Raw genomic sequence first — 16,979 nt, forward strand, 5'->3', positions numbered from 1 at the left:
TTGAAACCTGTAGCTCAGACTGGCTGGAGGTTGACTTCAAACTTGAAGCAGTTCTCCTGTCTCAACTTCCCAAATGCTGGGATTAACAATGCGAACTCTTAGTATCCTGTTGATGGCTTCTTTCTTTTTCTTTCGTCCTTCCTTCCTTCCTTCCTTCCTTCCTTCCTTCCTTCCTTCCTTCCTTCCTTCCTTCCTTCCTTCCTCCCTCCCTCCCTCCCTCCCTCCCTCCCTCCCTCCCTCTCTCTCTCTCTCTTTCTTTTTTGGTTTTTTGAAACAGGGTTTCTCTGTGTAGCTTTGGAGCCTGTTCTGGCACTCGTTCTGTAGACCAGGCTGGCTTCGAACTCACAGAGATCCGCCTGCCTCTGCCTCCTGAGTGCTGGGATTAAAGGTATCCACCACCACCACCTGGCTTTGTTAATGGTTTATTAATATTTGGAGTTTTAGTGCTTGACTTTTATGTTTTTGATTTCATATTTAATGTTATTTTGGGCTGAGAATATACTATGCATGCTTTGGATTCTTCTAAACCCACTCAGACAAAAAATAGGCTAATTTGTATTTGCTTTTTGGTAAATTTTCCACATGTATTTGAAGGGAATATATATTATCCTGTTATTGGATAGAATGTTCTGTAAATGTCAGTAAGATCCAATTATTTGCTAGAAATTTTAAAATTTTCTGTATCTTTTCCAATTTTTCTATTCGTTCTATCAGTTTTTGAAAAAGTGGAGTCGAAATATCCATCTGTAATTGTTATGAAGGTGTTCATCTGTGTTCATGGTTCTAGTTTTAAATATTTGAAGCTCATCTGTTAGATACCTATAAATTTAGGATTAGTGTGTCAATTGATTGTTTCATTTAATCTAAAGAAATTATCATTTTTATGTCTACTGGTAGCGTTTGTTCCAAAATCTATTTTTCAGCATTCTTTTGATTACTGTTCATTTGCTGTATCCTTTCTCAGCCTTTTACTTTAAATTATTTGTGTCATTATATTTAAAATACTTTTTTGTAGACAGTCAATAATCAGTAATTCTTTCTTTTTAAATCCACTCTTTATATTTCTTCCTTTAATGCCTTTGTTTGGAACATTTACATTTTGAAATAACTTTATTTACATGTAATTTACATGTTATGCAATTTACCCATTTTAAAGTGCACAATGATTTATTTGAGACGAGACTTTTTTATGTGGCCAAGAACTATAGCCTAGGCTGCACTCAAACAAAGCAGTTAGTTCTAGGATTATAGGTATATGCCGCCATGCTCAAAGGAAGGTGTACACTTTAATAGTTAAAAATACACTTCTAGTTGAAAACCCACCACAAAATGTAACTTAAGCACATTTTCTTTATTTTGAAAGAAGCCTTGTACTGATTAGCAGTGAATTTGTACTTCCTCAACCCCATCGTAGGCAGCCACTAATATATTTCTTGTTTAAAGACCTGTCTTTTCTAAACATTTCCTATAAATGGAACCATAGACTATGCGGTCATTTGTAACTAGGTCCTTTTACTGAGCACATTTATTTTCAAGGGTTATCCATGCTGCAGCAGGCAAAGCACTTCATTTCATGGCTGAATAATACCCCATTGAGCAGCAGCATGGCACTTTGCTTATCCATTCATCACTTGACGGATGTTTGATTTGCTTCATTTTTTTACCTATTATGAATGATGTTACTATGAACATTCCCCTATAAAGTTTTGGGTGGACATAGGTTTTCATTTTTCTTGGCTGTACATCTAGGAGTGGAATTTCTAAGTCATGTGGTAGATATGTTTAGTATTTCTGAGGAATTAGCAAGTTGTTTAAGAGAGCAGCTGCACATTTTGCATCTCCAGCAGCCTTGGATAAGGGCTCCAGTTTCTCCTCCTTGTTGACACTTGGTACTGTCTATCATGCTATTCTTCCATTTGAGTAGGCATTCTTTAATTTATTTTTAACAATGATTTGGAGTTTCCCCAATACAAAGTTGGTACTTTTTCTATTACATTTATTACTACTTCATGACAGAAATAGAGTTCATTATCACTAATTCTTATTTTATTCATTTTTCATGAAATTCTTAAATGCAGTTGTTTTCTTAATACAATTTCAGATTGTCCATTGCTAATGTATAAAATTGCATGGATTTCTTTTCCTGGCCTACTGACCTAGTAACTTGTTATCCTAATGAACTCATTTACCTGTTCAAATAGGTTTTCTTGTTGTTTTTTTTAGGCAGGGTTTCTCTGTGGCTTTGGAAGCTGTCCTAGAACTAGCTCTTGTAGACCAGGCTGGTCTCAAACTCACAGAGATCCGCCTGCCTCTGCCTCCTGAGTTCTGGGATTAAAGGCATGCGCCACCAACACCCGGCTCAAATAGGTTTTTTAAAAAGTGAATTTTTGAGAACTTTTTGTATATTAGGATCATGCCTGCTTCAGTATGGTGGCTCCCATTTGTAATTCCAGCACTTAGGATGTGGAAGCAAAAGGTTCAGGAGTTCAGTGTCATCCTCAGCTGCATAGTAAATTTGAGGTCTGTCTGTGTTACCTAGGTAGACCCTATTTCTAGACAAACAAAACAATAACAAAAAAGATCATGGCAACTATAGTTAGTGATACTTTCACTATTTCTCCTACCTAATTGGCCTGGCTAGAACTTGCAGCACTGTATTGAATAACTGTATGATTGTACATACTGCTTTGTTTCTATGCTAGCATTTGGTCCTTTACCATTGATTATGATGCTAACTCTAGGATTTTCAGGGATACTCTTTAATTGAGTGGTTTTATGATGTGAGAGGGTGTTGCAGTCTCTGCTTTAAGATGGTACCTCCTGTGTTAGTCTTCTACTGTGAAACCTGCAGTGAGTGAGTGGCCTTGTACCCTTTGCTCTTGAGCTTGACCACCACAATGAAAGAAGTGTGGATGCCTGTGACACAGGCTGTTCTAGGTGACACTGCGTGAGTGAGGCTCACATGAGTCTTTCCCACCCCAGGGTCTTCATGTTTTCACTTAGGATAAATTATTTCCAGTGATAATTCAGCTATCAGGAGTTAGCTCAGTGGTCTACCCTGCCTATTGACTGACAATGGGTATCTAAGAGGCAATTTGAAAACTTATGATCTAGAGGATAAAACTCTATTTGAGGTCTAGCTCCATTGAAATTTTCTGCGGGCTGTAGTGGGAGATGTCTGGATGGGTGATGTCAAGTGTTACATCGCTAGAAGCATTTTGCTTCTTTTTGGGGTGAAATGGATTTATATGAGCAGTTGAACCAAATCATTGACTGAAATAAAACTTTAACACTGTTTAAATATGAAAAAAGATGGAGCTGATTTGTCAGGCAGTGGTGGCACACACCTTTAATCCCAGCACTCTAGAGGCAGAAGCAAGCAGATCTCTGTGAGTTGGAGGCTAGCCTGGTCTACAGAGAGAGTTCCAGGGCAGCCAGTGCTATCCTGAGAAACCCTGTCTCAAAAAACCAAAAAGAAAAAGAGGGAGTTGAGTGAGTGTGATCAGGTCTCAGTGTTCTTAGCCTGTGGCACCTGTGTAGAACTTTTACCCTATAAGTGGAAGCTGGAAGGATGAATGTAGATCTGGTCTTTTCTGCTCCTATCCACAATGTAACTCTGTTGCACTCGGTATGGGGAAAGACCAGAAGTAATAGCAACCCATTCCTTTTTTGATTTAACTATGGATCCTGATTTGGGAGCTGGAAGAAAGAAGCATCCCAATCTATTTGGCTGCTCAGGTTGGCATCTTTGGCAGAAATGAGGAGAAATGGTAACAAACAAAAGTAGGTTAAGATCAGGTTCCAGCTATGTTCACTGTTCATGGTGGTATTTACTAGATTTCCTGGAAAATGTGTTCTTCTGTATTGTCTGAGTACACGTAGGAAAATCTCCCAAAATCAGTGATTGCCTTTAAATTACCTTTTTTTAAAGCCAGTGAAATTGATGCTCCTCTAGCAAGACAGTCTGCCAAGCTTCTTATTGCCATTGTTGAAGGTCCAGGCAAGACTTTGAGCTCAGAATTTTAAAAACGGAAATCACCTAAAAATCTGGCCAAAATGTACAAAAACCCCTTACATCCTTTCCCCAGATTCACCTATTTTATTTCTACAACCTGGTTTATACATTTTTTCTGTTATTTGTACATATTTCTTGAGCCACTGAAGATAAAGGTACACAGTTCATGACTAATTTACCTTCAAATAATTGCATAACTGTATATTTCTTAGGAGTAGAATCTCTTTTCTTACATGACCATAGTAAAGTTATGGTTTTCAATAAATTATCATTGACTCATTTCATTTATCATAAAAGTTTAATTAAAAAGTTTTGAGAATTTCATGCATTCATGCTATTTGCACTATTGTTTTTATGTTTTATTTTGTCTATACTGTAAGTATGGTGTACATACTTAGATGTTTTTCTGCTGAGAGACATGTACAATAAAAATGTTATGAGTCAACCAACCCAAAGGTTGACAAAAATGCTGTCACCGTATCAGCTCAGCAGATCCTGCCAACATCATCTTGTGACAAAGATGAAATACATTTCCTCTACTCCTATCCAATATGAAGGAACACTGAGGAATTTACTAAAGATAAAAAGCTTAGGAAATACATCTGGGCCTCAACCCAAGGATTTCTAATCCCTAAGTCTAAACTTTTCCGGTCACAATTCTTGCTAAATAAACTCTCAGCTGTCTACATGTGACTTTTTAAAAGAATTTGTTTAGTTTTAAGGCAAAAACAAAACCCAAAAGAAAAAGGAGAAAACCTAACTCCCTACCTGTTAGCAGTCAGTTTCTAGCCACTTTCAGTTCCTATGAATTTACCTACTCTGGATGCTCCACATAAATGAATAATGCAATGTGTGGCCTTTCATGTCTGGATTTTTTTCACTTAACACAATGTCTTGAAGGTGCATCTGTGCTGTAATATGTATCATGTGCTTCATTCTTTTTTATTGCTTAATATGCCATTTTATGATCATATGTGATTTGTTTGCATTTAAAAACAATTATCCTTTATGAATAGTTGTACACAAGTTTTTTTGTAGACAAATGTTTTTATTTCTCTTATGTAGTACTTTGTTCCTTGACTAAGTACCATGTTACATTTCGAGAGAAACAGCAACAGAGAAATAAGTATAACTCTGGGAGGGTGTCAAATTTTTAAATTTTTATTTGTTTTTCAATATTTTTCTCAATCTGCCTGAATTTTATTGCTCATCTTTGACTTGGTCTTTCTGTTTTCCTGTTCTGTTCTCACCCTTGTGAGAGATGCTTTGAGGAAAAGAAGCATTTGTAGCTAAGAAGTGTTACGTGCTACATATATGCATGTATAACTCTGTAACAATCTAATACACTTGCTCTTATTAAATACATTTAAGGTTAGGGAAATTAAGGCTCTGAGAGAATAATTAACTTGTTCAAAGTCAGCCACAAATTAAAAGGCAGGTGTGAGATGAGCTGACATCTGATTCCATAGGTAATATTATTTACATAGGCTGTGTCCCAAATGAGATGTTTATGAAGTATTCAAAAGACAGATCTTACTTGAGACAACAAGAAATGGATGTATGGAGGAAGAAAAACAAACTCCCACTGGACACCAAGATTCTGAGGAGCACATGGGAATGGAGTGGTAGGAAGCAGATTTGTGGTGTTGAACACAGACCTTAATTGAGAGAAGGAATGAGCTGATGAGTATTCAGTTTAATATATATGGAACTTAAGAGCACCATTCATTTAATTGATATTCAAGGCATTAATTTGTGCCAGGGAGAGTACAGGATGCTGGCAGTACATCGAAGAACACAATTGCCATGATTCTTGCCACAGTGGAACATGGGGCTTTAGTAAGGCAGACAGATAAAACCAATTATAATCAAGTGTAGTGAGTTCTATGCAAGGAGAAGACAGGGATTCAAGTCAGGCTTCTCAAGACAGTGGTTCTTTGAGGGTCTGAGGTTGATAGAGAAATTCAATGGCAGTAATTTAAGGCATGAGTGGAGGCATCAGATGATTAAATGTGAGATAAAAAGATTTAGTTTTCATTCAGAAGAAGGCACAGTTGCTAATGCTGCTTTCTTCCACTTTTTCTTTTCCTACAAGGGAAGAGATAGGAATTGCCTTCAGCCACATGGAAGAAGTGATAGTTCTTGAGTCTCACTTTGTTTGTCCTTGTGCTTTTGAGTATGTCTTACCTACTGCCTGGAGATCTCATCTCACATCACTCTTGTGTCATGGACTCCTGCCTATCTTATTATCATCTTTTAGAAAACATACTGTGAATCCCAGCTCCGTGTCCCTACAGTCTACTGGACTTGTTGATCACACTGTGTCTCCAATTAATTGGGACTATGCTAAGAAAAGAGACATGTTCCTTCATCAATCAAAGTATCTTCATAGTGCCTGATGAATAGTAGTATGGATGCATGGACAAATTAAAAAGGATCAGATTGGGAGAAAGATTTCAATCTTTTCTACAAGAGGAGGAGCCATCATTGCTTCATTGAAAGAAAGCTAGGTTGCTAGCATAACTAATTCCTTCTTACAGAAGGATGATTTTGTAGGGAACTTTCTTTTTATTAAAAATAGATTTTCCCCTCACATAATATATCCTGATGATGCTTTCCCCTCCCTCTAGTCCTCCCAGCTCCTCCCCACCTCTCCTCCCATCTGGATCCATCCTCTTTCTGTCTTTCATGAAAAAACAAACAGGCTTCTGTGTGGTAATAATAAAATAAAATAAGATAAAAACTAACACATTAGAACTGGACAAAACAAACCAACAGAAGGAAAAGTGCCCAAGAGAAGGCACAAGAAACAGAGACCCACTTGTTTGCACACTCAGGAATCTCTGGGGACAGTTTGAAAATATCTGGTTGTGAGATAGCTGGGCATATATAATGGCATCTTGTCCAAGATAGCCTTCCAAATCAAACATTATTCAGAAGAGGTTGTGAAATCTGCCTGGGAATCTACTTTTCTGTTTTCCTTAAAGCAATGGTCCTTAAAGTGTGGCCTTCAGCAGTGACAGCATCACCTCGGAAGTATTCAAAAAGAAAATTCTATGGCACAATCCCAAACTAGTGAGGGAGATCTGGGAGTGGAGCCCAGTGCTGTTTTGACAAGCTCTCTAGAGGGTTAGGATGAATCCTGAAGTGTGAGAACCATGCAGAAAGTGAGAAATAATCCTTGGTAACAGAACCCCAGGGAAGCTAGCCAGCATCAGAAAGTCAAAGGCGATATGTTAGGAAAATCCACAGGAAGCAATGATCTGTAGGTTGAAGTGGTCATTGTTATTAAATCTTCCTGGAGATTTGCTAAACTAGGGAAGAGCAAAGGAGGGAGATGGTCCTAGTTGAGACTGCTGAAACGAAGGGAGACAAGGATGATGTCATTATGAAGCAATAGGTTTGAGCAGGGAAGGGCCCAGAAAACTTTTAGTTTGCAGTCGAATATGCCAGAAAACTTACTTTAAATTTTATATTTAATATTGGTTATGTGGGAGTAACTTGCCAGTATGATTTTCTCTCCAACACAGCTGGTGTTAATATTTTTGTGTTTTCTTCCAGACTTCGTCTCTGTGCATAAGTATTTCTTAAAAATTCATACCAAGGTATTCTCAAAGGTTAGGATAGAGCAATAAGCAGTATTTTTTGTGGCACTAAGGGTATACTTAACTTCATTCTTAGCTTATTCTGCATGATAATAGGTTTTTAAAAATTTAATGTACTAGGGTAAAACAAGCAAGTATACTTTGGCTAATTTTGTCATCTGAGAGAAAAGTAAGAAAAAACTCTGCTTTAAAAAGTATTTTTTTGCCGGGCGTTGGTGGCGCACGCCTTTAATCCCAGCACTCGGGAGGCAGAGGCAGGCGGATCTCTGTGAGTTCGAGGCCGGGCTGGACCGATAGCCTCCGAAACAATACAGAGAAACCCTGTCTCGAAAAAAACCAAAAAAAAAAAAGTATTTTTTTCCTAAGTCCCATTAAGGAAGCTTAGAATAAAGATAAGTTTGGGAATCAATAGGTCTCTTTTAGGGAAGGAAACTCACATACACCTATAGTTCATTAAGATTATCCATTTGCTGGGTGATGGTGCTACATGGATTTAATCCTAGCACTCAGGAGTCCTCAGGCAAATCTCTGAGTTCGAGGCTAGCCTGGTCTACAGAGTGAGTTCCAGGATAGCCAGGACTGTTACACAAAGAACACAAACAAACAAACAAAAAGATTATCCATTTGGATCATTTTCTAAAGTTTTTAATTTAATGGGGGTTAGGGAGTAGGGAAGGAGTTTAGAGCATGTATGTTTGCGGAGAGTGTAAAGCAGGGGCATAGGGAAGGACTTTAGAATGTATTTTTGGGGGTAGGCCCAGAAGAGACGGACTTTTCACTCTAACATTGAATGCCCACTTGAAGGAAAGTACTAGCTGTGCTCAGAGAATCTTTTCTGTGCTTTAAACCTCGAGTCTGGCAACAGTGCAGTGAATGTAAGTGCTCTTCACAACCCAGGGAAACTGACAACACCCACCCAGTTTAGAGATAGGAGAGATTAATGCTCATTGAAGTGAAATGGCTGGGGTCTGACATCAAGTAATTGTCAGTGCTAGAATTTTAAACTGTGCTATGTTTCTCCCTAAGCCTAGTGTAATTTCCAGTTATGCAGTTGTCGTGTGGTGACATTTGTAGAGAATATGAGATCCACCATCCTTCACTTATTAGACTAAATCAGTGGTCTGGTCTTTATATCAAGACAAGGGAAATCTTTTCAAGTTGTCCTGTGTCCTTATGGATTCACTATATCTGTGGAGAGATTCAGAAATGGAGGGAAGGAGAGGAAGAGAAGATAGATAGATAGATAGAATAGATAGATAGATAGATAGATAGACAGACAGATAGATAAGTGGGTGGGTGGGTGGATGGAGGAGGAGGAACACCCCCCATGCCTCTCTCTTTCCCAGAAGTCTAGGATGCTAGAAGGCTAATCCTAAAGTCATAGAGCAGGTGGTGGGCAGGGCTGGGCCAACAGCAGTGAGCTAGTTCAGCTGTGATGGTGACAGCTGCTCCTCTCCAATTGCCCATAACCAACTGATCTTAGTCACTTGGAGGAAGGACAGAGTGCAGAAGGTTCTTTTGTGTCCACCAGCGGCAACTAGAGTCAAGCTTCTTATGTTCAGATTTTATCTCTGCGGCAAACCAAAGATGTCACCTTGGGTAAGTTGGTCCCTTAAATTCTCCAATGAGACAGAATATGCAGTGGGTGTACTCAGGGAAGTGGGTTAATTTGCAGCCACACAGTTCTTAGTAACTGTATGCCCAGTGTTCACTTTTCAGGCATCTGACCTGTGCTGCAGCCAGAGGCCTGTCACTTAGAAAGGCCTTGTGTGGTTTGAAGCTCTGATGTTTTTCGTTCAAAACTCTTAATGATTTTTGAACAAGGGATCTTATAGATCCAGTTTACTTTGGGTTCCTCAAGTTATGTAGCATATCATGTGCAAGATTTTTTAAAGTGCTAAACTATTCTGAGTATTTCAACTGTTAAATGAGGATTGTGTTGAAGCATACATTAGAGTGTGAACTGAAATTCCTTCAAAGGGGCTATACTTTTAGCTTCTAGATGGTTTATATTTCATTGATTAGAGGACTATTGCCTCGTGGTGAGGTGAAGTAATGTAAATTAAGACATCTAAGTTGTTAGGGTCACTTTGGTTCCTTTGATAGCCAATTATCATCTGTTCCAGCATCTACTTTAGCATTTTTATGTAATTATGAGGCTGGGAAGGTGTTGAATCTTGTGAAAGGGTTCCCCTCCCCTCCCTCCCTTCCTCTATCCTCCCATCCTTTCCTGTTGGGGTTCAAACCCAGGGCTTTGTGCATGTTATTATTTTTGACCTACATCAATGCCCTTCCTCACCTTTTTATAGGTTGCCTTCCTGATTACCTACTTTCTTCTTGGGACTATAAAAGGTCTTGCAATCACTGTACAGATGGAGAATCATGCCTTTCCTGAGCTCATGTTGTTAAGTTGAGTGTTTCCAGGTATGATTGTTCATGTTGGCTATTAGTATGACACCTACTTGTATTAGATTTTTTTTCCTCTTTGATAATTAACTTTGGGTTGAGTACATGCCACACAAATACTCTACCAATGATCTACATCCCACTCTTGTTTGTCTTTAAAAACATTTGGGACAGGTTCTCACTAAGTTGCTTTGAACTCACTTTATAGCCTAGGTAGGTGTTGCGTTTGCAATCCTATTACCACCCCCTTGAGTTGCTAGGATCACAGGACTATGTCACTAGACTCAGTTTTCCTTCTTTTTTTCAATGCTTTTGATAAGAGGAGGCATGTAAAGCATTTATTTGGTTTAAGGTGTGGTTATTAGCTATTGGTAACAGAAGGTCTTGACGTTCAATGCTTTTATCTGCAAAATGAGTGTTAGATTAGCTCATGCCTAAAACTTTCTTTATAGTTTTTCTTGAATGCTAACTAATAGGAAAACACTTTGAAAACCATAGTGGCTGCTGTTTGTTTTCTTGTTTCTGTGGTGCTGGGGTAGAACCCAGGGATTTAAAATTCAACATAGGTGCTCTACTGATGAACTAAACTATAGCCCTGCCCTTTAAATATAAGTGCTCATTTCCTTTCTTGACAGTGTGAATTAATTTTGGTGTTGGGATTGAACCTGGGGCCAGTCTTGACTTTTAAAAAGCATGCCCATATTAATTGCTTCTGCTTATAGCCTCGTAACCTTCTGTCTTGAAATCTCCCTTGAACATTCTTATATAAAAAAGTTAACCTCTATTTAATCCAAGTGGACCTTTTGTTTAGGTACTGTCATATGTTGAAAAGAGAGATTTGGCCTGTTGACTCCTTCCAAATGGCAGAACCCCTCCTCTCTCAGGAGAGAGCCTACAAACTTTTCTTAAATGTTTTTTAACACCCCCTCCCTCTCTCCTTCCTTCTGTGTGTGTGTTCATGTGAATTCAGGTGTCCATGGGTGCCAGAAGAAAATGTTGCATCCCCCAGAGCTGGACGTAAGGCAGCTATGAGCTGCCCAATATGGGTTCTAGAAATAAAGCTTGAGAGTCTTTGCAAGATCGATGTACACTGTTAAGCTCTGAGGCATCTCCCCAACTTCCAAACGAAACCATTATGGACAGTCAAGACAAGAGCAAAATGTGTGTAGAAAGGTGATGTGGATTTCCAGAGGTTATAGCACGATTAGAATGTGTTGCTGGAGGCATAGAAATGTAATGGGAACAATTGAAGCATAAGCTTCTGTGGTACTTTCAATGAGAACGGCCTCCATAGGCTCATGTTTGAATGCTTAATCAGCAGGGAATGCCACTACTTAGAAGGATTAGGAGGTGTGGCCTTATTTGGGTAAGTGTGGCCTTGTGAGGGGAAGTGTGCCACAGAGGGTGGGCTTTGAGGTCTCAGAAGCCCAAGCTAGGCCCAGTGGCGTTTCTTGCTGCCTGTGAATCCAGATGCAGAACTCTCAATTACTCCTTGAGCACCATGTCTGCCTGTGTGCTGTCATGCTTTCTACCATGATGATCATGGACTAAACCTCTGAAGCTGTAAGCAAGCCCCAGTGAAATGCTTTCTCTTATAAGAGTTGCCTTGGGCATAGTGTCTTTTCATAGCAACAGAACGCTGACTAAACTTTTCAGGCAAGAGGAAGAAGATAACAAAACACAGTTTTAAAAAGTGTATGTCCTACCTTATTATAATAAAGGCTTTCAGCAACCCATCTCTTATAGCACCCAACCATGAACAATCACTTTTTCCCCAGACAGGGTTCCATGTATCCCAAGCTAATCTTGAACTCATTATGTATCTGAGTTCATTATATAACTTCTCATCCTTTTGCCCCACCTCCCAAATGCTGGGATTACAGACATTTGCCATTCTTGGTTTATACAGTGCTGCAAATACTCTATAATCTGAGCTACATTCCTAGCCATGAAACAAAACAATTTTCAAAGCCTAAAAGACTTTTATAAACTATGATTTAGACATCAGTTAGATGGCTCAGTGGGTAAAGACACGTGTCTACCAAGCCTGACAAGCTGAGTTGGATCTCCAGAACCACCATGGTGGAAGGAGAGGACCAAGTCCTGCAAGTCGTTCTCTGACATTCACATGTGCACCATGGAACACACACAGTAAATAATTTAAAAATGTGTCTTCAGGGAAATTATCAGCTTGTCAACTGTGAGACTATATCATCTTTTCTATCTTCTGTGTTAGATTAATTTTTATTCTAATCATGACTACTTTTATGTGAATTACTTTGTTTAAACATTTTAATTTTACTATCGTTTATTTTAAATTGTACCTTTTTAAAATTAGGACACACCTTTAATTTTTTTTCATTTAATTTTAATTTTCAGGGTAAGATCTCATAATATAATCCAGAGTGGCCTTGGAATCACAATCCTCCTGCCTCAACTTCCAGGTTGCCACATGTATCTCTATGCCTGGTTAATGTATTTTGATTTTATTTGGTCATAATGATCATTTCTTCTTTTGCTTTGGATCTGAAAAAATTCTTTCACACATTGAATATAAATAAATACATCATTCCATTTAAGAAAAATTATATTCATTTTTATTTTACATGTATGAGTGTGCCACATGTGTGCCAATGTGTGCATATGTGTGCCAATGCCTACAGAGGCCAAAACATGATGTTGGACCTCCCGGGACTGAAGTGACAGAAGGTTGTGAGCTACCATGTTGGTGCTGGACAGTGACCCTGGGTTCTCTGCAAGAACAGCAAGTACTTATAACCATTAGGAGTGTCTCTCTAGCCCCTTGTTCCCCTTTAAAAGGCTTTCATAATTATACATTTGATTCTTTCACTCATCTGAATCAATGAATTTTATTCATTTCCAATAGCAGTTATTAAAAATTCCTTTCCCTGATGAACCATTATTTCTCGCAGTGTGATCCAAAGACATGGTGTGAACTTGGTTTTCACTATCCACCTTCATGGTTAATGCATTGCTCTGTTTCTGGACCTTATCCATATCTTGTTCCATTTTTTATTTTGAAAAAGTAATGATCAAATGAACAAATTTCAAACTGGTGTTGAAATTGCATTAAATGCCATCTTGGTATTCAATTTTTCTATGCTCAGTGTTGAGGCTTTAGTCTTAGCAGGTTTTCATTCTAATTACTTATTTGTTAAATGAAATTTTAAAGTGTGAAAGTTATGTTTTCTAAGAATCACGATAGATTCAACCAGCTTTTTGGATAAATGTCTATCTTACATAAAATTTATTGAATGACAATCATTATAGTTGGAAAACTCCAATAAAAATATTTTGACTAAAAAAAAAGAATCATGGTTGAAATCCAATTATTCACAGATTTGTTCCTTTCTCTTACTAGCACCCTGAAAATAGCAGCAGTTGACCTTTGAACAGAATAACAAAAGGGTACTGAAGGGACTGCTTCCTGCTATAGTAGTCTTAAAGCTCAATATGAAGCCTCTGGTAGCATTAATGTTCTCAACTTCCAATTGGTGGGTTCAATCAGGAAATTAGTCTAAGTCCTTGGACCCAGTATACTTTGACTTCCTTTGTCATGGCTTAGTGATGCTTGGAACCGGTAGCTATGTATTGGTGGGTTCTGGTTTCAGGAGCGATTCCTCTTTTCTTTCGCCTATCATAATCTCCCATGCTCATTGCTTTCTGTTTTGCTGTTCTAAGTTTCGATTGTTTTTTTTTCAGACTGACAGTGATGAAAAACTGCCTTTAGTGCAGATGGTCTTTAGGGAAATAATGGGCACAGAGATGTGAAGGAGCCCCTTGCTCCCAATGGGAGACTTCGGGTGTCTGCTTTCAGGCTTTCTTTTTAAATTGGAACAAATACAATCATATAAAACAGGGTGGGAGAAGTATTTTTTCCTATCCAGGGCTGCTGACCACTGAAAGAATTCAATGAAGGGTCATGGGGAGGAGCAGCAGGGAGCGAGCAACCTTTAGAAAGTAAAGACATAGAACACGCTTCATTCATCTGTTTCTTAAATTAGGAAAAGAGACCATAAAGCCCCCCTTTCAATACATACAGCAAGTAATTTGCAAAAAGTACTTCATTTTCATGCTACTGGCAATTATGAGAGAGAGAGAGAGAGGAGAGGAAAGCAGGGACATACTAAATGACTTATATAAAGGCTGCTCTCCTCTAAGTACAGATTTGGAATTCATGCAGTTAAATAATACCAAAGCTTGCTCATCAAAGTATTCTCAAGGTTGTAATGCAAGCAAGTGTGCACATATAGAAGACTGTTTGACACATTTGGAATCCCAACTACTTATAATTATGTCCATTTTAAAAACTATTCCTTTGTTTTCACTTGTATGTGTTCCAAGTGAGGAAATCTTGTTGCTTTTTATTGCTTGTTATGTATATTTTTTTCTTTTATGATCAGCACTTTCTCATGTTTTTTGAAACAGGGTCTCATAGTCTATGCTGGCATTGAACTTGCTATGTAGCTAAGGATGAGTTTGAACTCCTGATTCTTTTGCCTCTGTTTTCCAAATGATTCTGGGCCTACATTTTTTCTTTCTTTCTTTGTTGACTTTGTTTGTTCATTTGTTTTGAGGGTCTTACTGCATTGACCTGGAATTCACTGTGTAGCCTAGGCTGGCCTGGAACTCCAAGTGATTCTTTTGCCTCATCCTGCAGAATGTTGTAATTATAGGTGAGAGCCACCATTGTGAGAAGACTTTTTCAAGTAGCATTTTATTAATTTCCATTGTAGGACACAAATATTTTTGATGGCTAAATTAAACGGTATATAATTTATTTAAGGTAAGAATCTGCACACCATCCTAGCTTTATTAAAGTATAATTAGAACAGAAAAAATCCATAACTAGCATATATAATTGAGATATAGAGTGTATGCTTGGTTCATATGCAAATACCTCAAATTGAGGCATCAATGAGTAAAGTAAATGGAAATAATTATTTAATCACATTTTGGGGATGCAAAACGCGAGTATAGTCATGAGAAACGTGTTTGATACAAAGTACATTTAATAAAGAAAAATGTCTATCTTTAGGCAGGCATGTTCTCTGAATTTGATTTTGCCTTTTGTGATTCTGCCTTTCGTGTCAGTGATGCTTCATAATCACTTACTTGTGCTTTGTTTCATTAGTTCTTCATTAAAAAATATCTGCCTATAACCGCTTATTTTGAGGAGGTGTTGTTGAGTTTGTATTTGGAAGTCAAGCTTTTGGGGTATCTTATTATTGTCATGGAATAGTGACAGGATTTGAAAACTATCAAGGTAAAACTTAAGGCCTAAATTTATTGTCATCTTTGCCATATTTAGCGTTCACCTAGAATAAGTATGTGTGTGTGTGTGTGTGTGTGTGTGTGTGTGTGTGTGTGAGAGAGAGAGGGGGGAGGGGGAGGGAGGGAGGAAGGGAGGAGGGAGAGAAAGAGTGGGAGAGGGAGAGAGGGAGAGAGAGAGCACTAGTTGATGGGGTAAATGGGATTTCTGCCCCTTTCCATTATTTGGCAGATATTTATTATAGGAACAGAAATGTAGTTTATTTTTGTAATTTGTTTCACTTTTTGAACACATTATTTTTAATTTTGGTTCTCAAATATCTTAGCCTTTTAGGTTGTGTATTTTATAGTGTGAGAATAGTGTCCTTTACAGCTTCTTATATTACTCATTATTTTCCATACTTGATTAGAGTGATCAAATTTTCTATCATGGTTAATTAGGAATTATGATTAGATATTTTTCTTTTCTGTTTGAGATGAATACCTTTAATGTCTGTCTTCAAAAGAATGTTGCCTTCCTTTAGTTCTATCTTCCTGTATAATAGTAAAAGGAAATACCTCCACATTTTTTTGAGGAAGAATCTCATGTAGCCTAAGTGGGTTTCATATTCACTATATAGCTGATGACGAACTGCCTCAGCCTCCAAAATGCTGGTATTACAGGCCTATGCCACCAACACTAGCTGAAAAGAGCTTCTATTTTTAAAAAAATCAAATGAATGTTGAACTTTCAGGTTTTGAAAATTTTATTTCTTCAGCTATTATTTTTGACTACTAGACAAGATGAATGAGCAATCCCATCAAAGTTAGTATATAATTTGCTAAAAATTTGGTTAGAATTTTGCACCTATGTTCACAAAGAAAACAAATGATACTTTAGTTTTAAGCTTTGGGTTTAATAATGAAAAGCTGACATACATCTCATGAAAATTAACTTGCTAGAACCATTTGTATAATGAGATCATTGTTCACTTTATTTTCTTTTGAAAAACTTAAATAGCTTTTATTTTCTTTTTGAAATTTGTTGATAATGCTTATTTCTTGTTAGATTCCTTTTTCCTCTTTGTGTGCCCATTTTTCTTTGAGAAAGTTATTTTCATGGTTTTCGTATATTTGCATATAGGGTGTTCTAATTTAAGTATCTTTTATTCAGTTTGTAAGGAACACATGACCTTTTTCATTAGATATACTATTACCAATTTTATCTTAACAAAACATATTAATAAAAGCATAAAAGTGAACTGGGCGGTGGTGGTGCATACCTTTAATCCCAGCACTTGGGAGGCAGAGGCAGGCAGGAGGTTCTCTATGAGTTTGAGGCCAGCCTGGTCTACAAGCTACACAGAGAAACCCTGTCTCAAAAAAAAGCATAAAAGTGTATATATTAATAGGGTACCAAGTAGTGTTCTGTGCATGTATATATTCTATGAACTTGAAATCAGGTTAAACTAATTTGTCTCCTCAAACATTGGAATGTTCAGTTTCCCTTGCCAACTTGATACGATATGGAATCACTGAGGAGAAGGATCTGCATATCTGTGTGGAATTATTTGTGGTAGGAAAATCTGTTCACTGTATGTAACATCATTCGCTAGGCAGGGAATCCTGGACTGAATTGCTAGTGGCATAAGCTAGCTGAGCACTAGCATGCATGCATTCAC

At 37.8% G+C, this 16,979-nt stretch overlaps 1 protein-coding gene across 6 annotated transcripts in view; it reads left to right on the plus strand.

Annotated features, from left to right (window-relative positions):
• Nucleotides 1–16,979, plus strand: part of Clcn5 (chloride voltage-gated channel 5) — a 168,038-nt gene that overhangs the window by 34,059 nt on the left and 117,000 nt on the right. The window contains exons 1-2 of one of the 6 annotated variants that reach the window (XM_040733673.1): nt 8,995–9,219; nt 9,930–10,044. The exons of 4 other annotated variants lie outside the window; for them this stretch is intronic. The gene's annotated coding sequence lies outside the window, so the exon portion shown is untranslated. Of the gene's footprint in view, nt 1–8,994; nt 9,220–9,798; nt 10,045–16,979 lie in introns of those variants that run through there. One more of the 6 variants, XM_021235946.2, reaches the window with a different exon arrangement.

The sequence above is a fragment of the Mesocricetus auratus genome, unplaced genomic scaffold (assembly GCF_017639785.1).
Source record: "Mesocricetus auratus isolate SY011 unplaced genomic scaffold, BCM_Maur_2.0 Super-Scaffold_100033, whole genome shotgun sequence".
NCBI classification, from domain to species: domain Eukaryota; kingdom Metazoa; phylum Chordata; class Mammalia; order Rodentia; family Cricetidae; genus Mesocricetus; species Mesocricetus auratus.